This window comes from Daphnia magna, linkage group LG10 (assembly GCF_020631705.1).
Source record: "Daphnia magna isolate NIES linkage group LG10, ASM2063170v1.1, whole genome shotgun sequence".
Lineage (NCBI taxonomy): Eukaryota > Metazoa > Arthropoda > Branchiopoda > Diplostraca > Daphniidae > Daphnia > Daphnia magna.
In genome coordinates, this window is record NC_059191.1 from 5,360,911 (window position 1) to 5,370,168 (window position 9,258).

The window sequence follows — 9,258 nt, forward strand, 5'->3', positions numbered from 1 at the left end:
GTAATTTTTCAGCTCTTCCCACCTTCCCGACCGGCTTGTACACCAGTACCTCTTCCCCTGGTCTAAATTCCAATGTAGCTCTTCGAAAGTTCGAATCACGTCATAATGCCGCTTCTGTAGATCTTGTACACCCGATTCCATAAATATCTACCCCCCCCCCAGAAAGGCGGGTAAAATAAAAGTAGCGTCAACAAAATTGGTTTTGCGCTTACTGTCATTGTAACCTGATTAAAAGTACGCGTAGAGTTAGAGATACATTTTTTCGTCGCAAAATAAATGGGAAGGATGGGCGATATGCATATTTTTTAAGCCATACAAAAGCTTTACAAAAATAACAATAATGTATTTCAAAGGAATCAAATGATAATTGCAATATTTAAGAAAAACAAGGAAGTCAAATAAATTATAACTTAATATTATGGCAGTTGCCAGACATGAATAATGGTGAATTTTTAATCAGAATCTAGTCCAACCACCTTGCGCAACAATAACACTTTGAAGACGAATAGGCACTCTTTCAATAAGATTTGGAAGATACGCTTCATCAGTCATCAATTTCCCCCATTCATAGCTAACCAAATCAAATAACTGGTTTGCATTATTTGAATCCCGGGCATGAAAAGGCATTCCTTCGGCAGTTCTCGAATTTGTCAGTTTACAGACAAGGTATCCCCAAACGTTTTCGATTGGGTTCATGTCTGCACCTTTCGTAGGCCAGTCGAGCGCAATTAGCTGTGAGTGTTGAGCTAACCAATTTCTAGTATGAATTGCGTTATGAGTCGTCGTCGTCGTGATATAGATTGTTTGGAAAAGTTTCCAAGACCAACTCTTCCAGCAGTATCTAGTGAATTTTTGAAGTTGTTCATGGTCGCTGTCATATTATGAAACAATTTTTAAAATTTTGACGCAAGAATCGTGACATATTATAGTAACCTGAACAAGCCAGTAAAAAGTTTTCGTCTTCTGTTGTCAAACTTGGTCTTCCTTCCGAATTCACCTGGGGTTATAAATGTCTCTTTTCATTTTGTATCGTTTTATTCAAAGTTGGACTGATTTTTTATTGATATTTAAAAGTTGCGCAATTCTGTCCTTTCCAACTCCATTTCGATGAAGCTGAATTATTTCGATGCGAATGGCTGGAGTTAAACCATAAGTATTTCGATGAAAGTCGGGAAAAGGCCCTAGAAAGCGCTCCACTACACGTGCCATTTTCAAGACAATTGGGCCGGATTTTCTCTTTAAATAACCAGTGTCAACCATTTTCATTTTTCTAACCCCCACCGCTTATTTTTGTGCCAAAAAAAATGTTTCTAACTCTTTGTATACTCGCTGTGCCGATGCATAACACTATGCGCAAAAACAATTTTGCAGCGGTAGGCGATTTTAATTTTTCGCGTCTTTTTTTTTGGGGGGGGGGTAGATATTTATGGACTCGGGTGTACCTGTACCAATCATTCATTCACTATCTTCCTCGCAGCTTCAAAATTTCGGGCCAGTGCGTCAGGATCCTCTGAAAGGGGCGTGACGCGAACTCCCATCACCACATTCACCGGCAGCCGCGGTTCTCTGCCGTATAGAAGGTAAAACGGTGTCTTCCCGATCGATTCCTGAATGCTCGAATTGTACGCGAATGTAATACAGGGTAGAATGTCGTCCCAGCTCGTGTGTGTGCTGTTTATATACATCGATAGCATATCCCCAGAGTGTGGTTCCATCTCTCGACCAGGCCATTTGCCTGAGGGTGATAAGGAGTTGTTGTTCTATGGTCCACCTCCATTATACGCATGACTTCCTTCATGAATTTGGCGACAAACAATTCCTACAATCGGTTTTCACACTCTCCGGCGACCCATGCCGTAATACAATTTTTCGACAAAGAACTAAGCCGAGTCCCGAAAAATTTCCATGTGTCCCTGAGGTTCTAATGGCGGAGTTTTACTCGCCTGATACTGTGGGCATGAACGCACGTATCTAAGTACATGCTGTCACAAGCGTGGCCAGTAAAATCTTTCTTCGATCCGCCCCAGCGTTCTCTTTACTACCAAATGCGCAGCCCAACGATCGCCATGGTACGCGTCCAAAATCTCCATCCGCTGACCCGGGGGTATGCATAGACGCAACCTCATTCCCTGTTTACCCAGGGTTTGGCGATGCAGTAGTACATTAATCAGTATGAAATTTTTTTAGGCCCCGGCTGTAATTCCTTCCAGCTGTCTGCGCACTTCCATCCATCACGGGACTGCTTCTTGCATCCCCCTTGTCCAACGACGCTCTTCCTCCCACGCTGTCTTGTAGCAGGTTCTTTTCGGGTAGCAGGTCCTTTTCGTCGCTACTGTCTCCTATGCCGTCCATAGGATACCGAGATAGTGCATCGGCGTCCTCATGGAACCGTCCACTTTTATAAACAATCTTGGACTGATAGTTCTGTATGGACAATGCCCAACGTGCTGATCTTCCAGCCAAATCCTTTTTCGTTCTTAACCAACAAAGGGAGAGGTGGTCCGTCACCACTTTCACTTTTGTAGCACAAATATAGCTGTGAAACTTCTTTACCGCCCATACCAGGGCTAAGCACTCTTTCTCCGTAATGAAATAGCTCCGTTCCTCTCGGGATAATAGCCTGCTGGCAAAGGCAATAGGCTGCTCCCCTGTCTCCCCATTCTGTACTAAGGCCGCATAGATCCCGTATTTGTCAGCGTCGAGATGGATTTCGAAGGGTTTTGAGTTATCTGGTTACGCCAACTAGGCAGCTTCTATTAACGCTCTCTTTAGACACTCGAAACTTTCCACGGGCTCCGCTCCCTAGGTAAATGTTGTTTTCCCCCCCACCGGATCGTGAAGTTGTCTGGCGATTTTAGCGAATCCGTCGATGAATCGATAGTAAGAACATATTCCTAAAAAGGCTCTTATATTCTTCACTTTAGACGCTCTGGAACCCTCCGCTGGACGGTGCGGGAAGTCTTGCATTACCTAAATTATCTTCGGATTTGGTGATATCCCATTTGGTCTACTATATTGCAGCAACGCGTTGTATTCACGGTTAACAAGACTAAAACTGAGAGACGATACACGACTACGGGGGGGACTATATACGGGGGAAACACTGACGTCACACGTCCGGTAGTATTGAATACTAACCGGATCACATAACGTGGTCATTGACCACGTGACATCCCCCCCTCTAGCTGCATTCGTCCCCGAATGCATTACCAAAAAAAAACAACAAAAAACCCCAAACAACACAAAAAGATATAAACTACGTTGACGTATATAAGTCCTACTAGGTTTTAAATTGATAACATACCCTCTCGAAAGAAAACCGGGAACATTGTTACATGATACATGGGACCCCCTCCAAAAAAACACATCATCATTAGGCTAGATGCTCAATGGACGATTCCAGATCACGCAGTGTCGTCAAGCAAGTTTCCTCATGTGCTGTCATACGGTTGTCTATTTCGGTGAGACAATGCATGGTACTCCACCGCCACGCACGTCGCTTCTTAGCTTCTTCTTCTACGAACTCCTCCACTATCCGTAGGCGTTCCCGAAGGTCGGCCATATTAACGTCTCCTTTTCTCCCGCGGCACCACTGGATGCTTAACACAGCCACACTGGCCATAAACAACGCTGCTCCCACACCCCATAGCTCGTTTGGGTATGTATGATGTTCCGCCGCTCGTTTTTCCCTCTCCGAGTCGTCTACTGAGTCGTCTACCGACCGCAGTTGAGTAGGTGGGAAGAGTTCCCCCATCCGTGGTCCCAGTAGTCCTAGCAGAAGGAGAAGAGCCCCCACTGCCGCCTGCGGCATTTGTCCGTATCGTACCGGTGGCATCCGGGCTCGTGTCGATCGACGCACCTGATCGTCCATCCTTTCATTTTGAGCTTCTTGCACCTCCTCGTCCAGGGGTATAGTCTCTCTAGTTTCAGCCTCTCGGTCACGGATGTACTTTCCCCCGGCCTCTATTGTCTGCTCTGCTGCCGTACACAGTCCTAGTTGGTTTACAGGCCACGAAAAATAGTCGCCATATTCCACTAACCCTTCTCGGATCTTTTCTCTGTCTGTCGGCATTAATCCTTCTCCAATCCTGCTTTCAAATTCGTGCTCCCGACGCGCTTTCTTCTCTGCCCTGCTGTCGCGACGGCTATTGGCGTGTCTCCCTCCTTGATTTCGGTCACTGGCTCGATTATTCCTAACACCGTCCCCTCTTCGATCCATTGTTTGTGGTCCGATAAGTGGGTTATCGCCATCTGTTCGATTGTTCCCACGCCGTAACCCACCCGCTACCCGTCGACACCCTTTTCGTCCTCTGCAATGCTTGGGATGGTTCCACCAGTGCACATTCACCAAACCCTTCCAAATCTAGTGGTTGAGTCCTCCTCGATCGGGGTGGGACCCAGCATCCTTTCTGGACTACTAGTTTTGTTGCTTCCTCCATCATCTCTTCCACCAGTGCTCCGATGGCAATGTCTCCAATGAAGATCTCCGGTAGCGCCCCAATCTTCATCCGCGTTTCAAGTTTTTCCAACATGTCCTTCCCCAGAAGTAAGTCGATGTCGCTGTCCAGAACCAAAGCCTCCCCCTCGACGGTCATCCTCCCATCTGATACTGACAGCATTGCGGCTCCTCCCGGTTGAATCTCCTTGCCGTCAACTGATACTAGACGATTTGCGCGCCATGGTGTCACTGTTATCCCTAGTTCTCTCATTAATTTGGGCGAACACACGGACACTCCCGCCGCTGTATCTATCACGGCAGCCACCCGTTTTCCCCAGCACAACACATCAAGTACTACCATCCTCTGGATGTCGATTTTTAGAATTGGCCATGCTAGCACCTCCGGGTCTACATGCTGTGTCCCTACTAGACCAATTACTTGCCTACCCTCTCCAGCGAATCGCACCTGCTGTTGCTGTTGTGGTGCCCCTCCTTCTCGCTGGGAGCTCGGGCAGTCGCGACGTATGTGTCCTATCCCTTCACACCCGTAGCACACGACCTGTCCGTCCGGCGTCCGACCCCTCAGGCCTCCCTGACCGTTTGTTCTTGTTGGACCTTCTCTCCCGATGTGTTCCTCCGTCTTATATCTGCTGCAGATAGGTTCCCCATCCGAAGTCCATTTCAGTATCGATCGGTCATCCGACCGATACTGTTGACTCTCCGCTCTTTCTCCTTGCTGTGCGGCGGCCCCTGATGCGTTCCTTGATGCAACGGCTCCCATCTGTCCCTCTAGCAATTTTTCTATTCGATCCATTCTCTCACTTCCCGTCGTTGGTGTTTGTTTTACGACCAAGCCCATCGCCCATTCCTCGTGTCTTGCTCGGGAAGTCATTTCCTGATACCGCTTAATTTCTTGAAGGAATTCGTCGCATGAGTTGGGTTTCAAACTCCAGAGTTTCTCTAGTAAACTTGGCTTGAGTCCTCTCCATAGGTGCGCCAATTTCGTAGCTTCGGTCATATTCCGGTCTACTCTGCGGCATAACTCCAGGATGTCGTAAAAATATTCGATCGTGGATTCCTCGATCCCTTGTTTGCGTTCTCTCAGTTTCGCTTCATTGAATGGATTCTGATTGACTGGCTTGAATTGCTCCAACAGCTGAGTTTTAACTCCTGGTACAATTGGCGGTCCTACACCATCCTCCCATTCGGCTGCTAGTTGTCCCGCGGCCTCTTCGTATGAGTACCACTTCTGCGCTACCCCGGACAGCGACAGATCCACGTGGTCACGAAGTTCGTCATCTCCTCATCGATTATATCTCCCGATTCTTTCGTATCGATGCATCCACTGCACGACGTCTTCCCCGTCCTTCCCCCCGAAGGTGGGTGGGGATTGGAATTTTATCTGCGCGGCCATCGCGTGCCTTGCGCCCAATTGCTGTTGAGCTGCTCTGAATCCCCGGATGTAGCTACTGATATTCGATGATCTTCTTCTCTAATCCGTGAAATCCCGCTCCGGCTGCTCTTCTCCGTGTTCTCCCGATCCTTCTTCCTCTTCAGCGTCCTCCTACCGCTCAGTTTCCTCCTCACTGAATGTAAGATGATACTCCTGCCGAACGGATGCCGGTTGCTGCTCCTGTTGGGGTTCGTTAGCCCCGTCCTCTATTTCTCCTCGCTCTTCCGTTCCGCTTTCCCTCAACGGTCGACTGCACGTCCTCGTCCGCCCCTGGGATGCACTCCCGATCTCGGGTATCCCCAAAATACCCCGTTCCACGAACCGTCCCCGAGCGTCTCGGATTCTCTCCCCACTCCTTCCTCCTCTTCTATCATCTACTTCCCGCAATCCTCGCACCGCTTGTTTCTTGCCGAACTCTTCGGCTCCCGGTTAACTTCTCCGCTTCTTGCCGAAAACTTTGGCTCACGGTTCACTTCTCCGCTTCTTGCCGAAAACTTCGGCTCACGGTTCACTGCCCGATTCTTGCCGAACGCTTCGGCTCACGGTTCACTGCCCCGATTCTTGCCGAACACTTCGGCTCACGGTCACTTCTCCGCTTCTTGCCGAACTCTTCAGCTCACGGTTCACTGCCCCGATTCTTGCCGACCACTTCGGCTCACGGTTTCCACTATCCACGTTCCCTCAATGTACCCGTCTTCACCGCCTTAACCCTTTTCACAATTTACCCCCCGGCGTCTCTCCTTCGTTATGCTTTCCCCGATTGACCTACGGTAGGAGCCGTGACCCCGTACCCCAACAATTTAAGGTGCTAAGACCAGTTGGGTTGTCGACTCTCAGGGGTCCCTGACAGCCACCGCCTCCGCAGCACAGAATCGAACAGAAACACAACCACGAAAGAGACTTACCGGAGGTTCTGCATCTCCACCATGTAGGAACGCGTTGTATTCACGGTTAACAAGACTAAGACTGAGAGACGATACACGACTACGGGGGGGGGGACTATATACGGGGGAAACACTGACGTCACACGTCCGGTAGTATTGAATACTAACCGGATCACATAACGTGGTCATTGACCACGTGACAATATGTCCCAATGCGTTTAGTTGTGGCTGGGCGAACGTATACTTTTCCACCTTCACTTTTAGATTCGTCTCTCTCAGACGTCCCAGTGCCCCGCGCAGCCCTTTTACGTGTTCGTCTAACGACCACGAGTATACTAGAATACCATCAAGATATACTAGAAACGTTGTCCATCTCAGACCACTCAACACCACATCCATTATCCTTTGAAAAGTTCCGGCTGCCAAACACAGCCCCATTGCCATTACCTTAAACTTACTTTCCTTCCATGCTTTCCTTCCATGCCCGAGCATAGCGTGATTGTCAAATCAGTTTGGCCTCTCCGGTGTCTGTTGTATGTTCTGCCACCACGCACAGTCCTAGTTGGTCTCCGGGCCCCAAAAAACAGTCGCTGTATTCCACTAACACTTCCCGGATCTTCTCTCTGTCTGTCGGCCTTAATCCTTCTCTAATCCTGCTTTCAAATTCGTGCTCCCGAGAAGCGCTTTCTTCTCTGCGACTGCCGTGGCGGCGACTATTGGGGGGTCTCACTTATTGATTTCGGTCACTGGCTCGATTACTTCTAATACCGTTCCCTCCTCGATCTATTGTTTGTGGTCCGATAAGTTGGTTACCGCCATCTGGCCGATTTTCCCCACGATACTAACCAGGGCTTTTCCCGTCGACACCCTTTTCGTCATCTGCGATGCTTGGGAGGGTTCCACCAGCGCACATTTCCCAAACCTTTCAATTCCAATTGTCTAGTGGTAGTGATGTGACGTTAACTTTAACGGATAACGTGAAATTACGTTAACGGACGTTTTTTGGGTCCGTTAATTTAACGCAATAACTTAACGTTTTGAAAATTAGTAGACGTTATTTTTGACGTTATTTCATTTTTTTAAGCTTAAAAATACAGTTTTGTCAAAAAATTTTTATTACTCTGCTTTAAAAAAGGCTGAGTTGTGTCATGTGTGTAGTCTGCTACAAATTAGAAAAACGTGGTTTTAAAAAAATTGATAGACGTACAAACAAGTAATTTTGTTCTCTTTTTTTGTAAGAAATGACTAAATGAGTGAAACAGAAATTTCAGAAGGCGAAGAAGGGCAATTTGTCCCATCCGTTCCTACGAGTTTGCATAAAAGAAGTCCTATTCACCACGATATTTTGCGTCCCTTGTTTTTATAATAATTTATCATCATCTAATTATAATATTTGATTTTTTTTTTGGATTCACCAAATTAAATTTGAAAATTAAATATTCTTAACTGAGAACTGCAATAAAACTAATCAAGACCGTGGTTTACATTTTCTTATACTTTTATGAACTATTTTTTAAAAAATAACGTAAAAAATAACGTGAAATTCACGTTAACGGAGCGGAAAAATTAACGCGTTAATTAACGCGTTAACTTAACGGCAAAAAGTGAAGCTCCGTTAACGTTTTGGATAACGCTAACGTTTCGAAAATCCACTAACGTCACTATCTAGTGGCGACCACTTTCATCGATCGGGGTGGGACCCAGCATTCTTGCTGGATTACTAGTTTCGGTGCCTTTTCACCAGGGCTTTGATGGCGATGTCTCCAATGAAGATTTCGGGTAGCGCCCCAATCTTCATCCGCGTTCCAAATTTTTCTAAAATGTCCTTGTACAGAAGTAAGGATCAATTCGATGTCGCCGTCCAGCACCAAAGCCTTCCCCACGACGCTCATCCTCCCATCTGACACCGACAGCATTGCAGCTCCTCCCGGTTGAATTTCCTTGCCGTCCACTGCCCCTAAGCGATTTGTGCACCAGGGTGTCACTGTTGTCTCCAGTTCTTTCACTAATTTGGGCTAACATACGGACACTACCGCACCCGTATCTATTACGGTGGGCACCCTTTTTCCCTAGCACAATACGTCTAGCACTACCATCCTCTGGATGGTAATTTTCAGGATTGGCCAAGCTAATACCTCCAGGTCTACGTGCTCCATCCCTACTAGGCTAATTAATTGCTTGCCCTCCGAGAGGTCGGCAGTTCTAAAAAGTACAAAAAATGGTGTGTTTTTTTCCCTTTTGATATGTCTTTTTTAGCACTTCCCGCCCCTTGTTTATCTTCCGTAACCTCTACTCCCCCTTTTTCCTTTTTCTTACCCCTCCTAGCACTTTTTTCATTTCGTTCCTTTTTTGTCTTTTTTTTCCCCTTTTTGCCTTTTTCTTGTTGCACTAGTCCCCTTTTTGTCTTTCTTGTTGCACTGTTTACCATTTTTTTTGCACAAACGGTGAAAATGACAAGGCTAAAGCTAGGTTGCCAATTTTTT

General features: G+C 47.0%; 1 pseudogene; it reads right to left on the minus strand.

Annotated features, from left to right (window-relative positions):
- Nucleotides 1-456: 456 nt before the first annotated feature.
- Nucleotides 457-1,209, minus strand: LOC116933260 (annotated as a pseudogene).
- Between the last annotated feature and the right edge of the window lie 8,049 nt (nt 1,210-9,258).